We start from the raw sequence: 3,170 nt of genomic DNA on the forward strand, positions 1-3,170 counted from the left end.
GGATGTTGCATAACAGCCAACCCACCCGCAGTAGATGTGCTCGGTGTGAGGTCTCGCAGCAAGCTATCAAATACGGCGCATTTCTGGGCTTTTAAAAAAACCGCTATGCGTCGCCAGGTGTTTCATCGGATTTGAGGTGTTACCTCCTTTGACAGTATCACAGTATCAGCTTAAAGCACTTGTTGCTGCTGAGTTTGCATATTTTGCTATGAAGTACAGCCAGACTTTTAACCGCTTCGCCTTGGACATTTTTAATCTGTAGCTCTGCTCTAACAGAACGTACGTACCTGGCCCCGCCTACTATCCTCGGAAACGTAAAATGATTGGCTAGAAGTGTATCACAGCTCAGGAAAAAAAAGCACCGAAATAAAGCACCGAAATGTGCGCTGCTTTTCGGTCTGGTTACTACCGTTTATGTCAGAACCGGTGCCATCATGGCACAGGACACCGGTACCCATCCCTATTCCTACATTTTACATCTGGAAGACACTAAGAGCAGCTAGATCAACAAACAGAAGATAAACATGATGGATGTAGCTTACCCGGGTCCTTTCTAATGTACAACAGCAGACAACTCTGTTGATTTACCAAGAAGTCTGATTGTATAGAAACCTATGAGATGAAAGATCCTACTGCTGACTTAGGCTACGTTCACACTGCAGGTCTTAATGCTCAATTCTGATTTTTTGATCAAATCCAATTTTTTTGTCTGCTTGTTCACACTACAAATAAAATGCGACAGCAAACGCGCTCTAGTGTGAACGCTCAAAGCGGCCCGCGTGCGCAGAAGAAGACGTCACACACAACGCGCTCTGTTTAGACCCAGACCAAACAGTATTGTTTGACTGATGGGCCTTAATATAAAGACTTGTTTCAGACTTTACGTTTCCCAATTTTGTTGAAGTCATAAAGTTATTTTGTTATTTACATATGGCCTAATAATTATCCTTATTGCTGTTTTAGAGAGGAGCAGTGCTTCAAAGGATAGTTGCAGATTTCTGTCAGAATCTGCAGATTATACCGCACAAATAAAATATTCACATTTCTCCAGCGTTGTCTTCCCAACAGTTTCACTGACATCTACACAGGATGGCCAGGAAGCGTTCCCGATGTCTTCTCCGGCGCTTCTCCAGTGCTTCTCCGGCGCTTCTCCAGCGCCGATAATTGGCGTCTGTCTTATGTCAGTGACGTAAAAGACGGATTTAATGCAACATGACCATGAATGAGCCTGAATGAGGGGTTAAAAGTGCTTCGTGGTGCAATGGAAATTAAATCAGGCTGGAATGGAAGAACAAAGTTTCAAGAATATAAAAATCTAACATTTCTACATTTACATTTGCTCTAACATTCACATGTCCGCCAAAACCGGTAAAAACAGTCCTTTAACATTTGTGCCTGCAATGAAATGTGTCGTAGTGAAGGACAGACCCTTACACCTAAATTGTAACAGTGGACAATTATTACTGTTATTAGGCACTTTTCTACCCTTTTATAACGTCTGAGTCAAGCGCTCAAGAAGCTAAGAGTGAAAGGAGCAGAAATTGTGTTAACTGATTAACATCAATTGCTGCTTCCGTTCAGTGCACTGATGTCAAAAAGGAATGATCTCACTTGAGGAGAAACAGATGAATGGTTATATTTTTTGCTTCATCATCCAATAACTTTCTATTGTAAAGCAAACAATAAAAAATCAACTTAAAAATTAAGCCCAAGTTCAAGGTCACTGCTTTACTTTTTATGAGAAAATAGTTTGTGTGTTTTTTCATTTCAATGCATTGTACAGGAAAATAATATAATCTGCGCTTTTTGTGTGCAGTAATAACAAAATGTGACCATTTATTGAAAGATCCTTTGCCAGTACAGGTACAATCTAGCTACCTTGTAAATTAGTTTATATTCACTCTGTGTACAATAAAATACAATTTAACAACATCTACAGAATTCTTTAGATGTTGTTAAATTTTCAGTCAACCTCTGAATGATGATCACATTAACAGTAGCTGAAAGTTACTAAAAATTTCGTCTCGAATATATATTGCACCTTTATTATACCTTTACTTATATTATCTATACACTGTACAGTTTAGATATTTTTAGTTTTTCTATCAAACTTGTGCATGCTTTCTAGCATGAAATAATTTCCTTCAGTGTCCCAGTAACTCTTTTAATAAAATACTTACTTAATTGGAATATGCATGTTTATCAATAGGTTGACCAATAATGTTCTCACAATTCTACAGAAAATATGTATTTTTCACCAAATAAAACTATAAACAAGCACAGCTGCAGTGCTGAGGTACAACTTTTTCTTTGAAGTTTCCCAGTTTGTGTAGCACGGTGTTTGCAGACAAGTCGTAATCTTCCATGGAAACTTGGCAATCTGCTAGCAACCAAAGTGATCATGAGAACGTTTCTGATGCAGTGCTCTCTTTGGTACCATTTTCCACCAGCAACCTCCAGGAACAACTCACATACTGGTCAGGAAATACTCGTTCTCCCACTGTTAGTTTTATCATGTCCAATGTAGTGGACAGCTATTGAGCTATATGTGTATGATGTCATGTATGAAACCTCTCTTATTAGCTTTATGGTTCAATACATAGTGACAGTGTTTGACCAAGAATTAAGTGTAGTTTGACACATAATCAAACTAAAACCAGGAATGGATGGTTGTACACTGTTGTGATACAGGCTAGCTTTGTTCTAAGCCAACAGGTGGTTTGCTTAGCTTAGCGTGAACATGCTATAGCTTCATATTTGATGAAGGATGGGAATTTGAGGGGAAGAGGCAGCTATTTTTTCAATCTTCTCTTTTCGCACAACTGTCTAGAGAGCAAGAATTTGCCAAACTGTGTGTTTCACAGAAAAGTTTACCTCTTCATATTTATCTTGACAAAAAAATGTGAGCATTCCTGTAAAAATACAGAATATGCTAAAGGCGAAATAGGCTAACTTTTTATTTTTTCAAAAAGTAGCAGGAATTCAGTGCAGGATGTTTCCTCAGAAATAAATTGAATTATATATGCAACTTTTGGGAGTCGTGTGTGTGTGTGTGTGTGTGTGTGTGTGTGTGTGTGTGTGTGTGTGTGTGTGTGTGTGTGTGTGTGTGTTTAAACCAGAAAAACATATACTGAAAAGGGTTTATGAAAAGTGCCACCACTTTATTAGAA

This window comes from Diplotaxodon limnothrissa, linkage group LG18 (assembly GCF_057381915.1).
Source record: "Diplotaxodon limnothrissa isolate DT_005_m linkage group LG18, D_limnothrissa_male_GT1.1, whole genome shotgun sequence".
Classification (NCBI taxonomy): Eukaryota; Metazoa; Chordata; class Actinopteri; order Cichliformes; family Cichlidae; genus Diplotaxodon; species Diplotaxodon limnothrissa.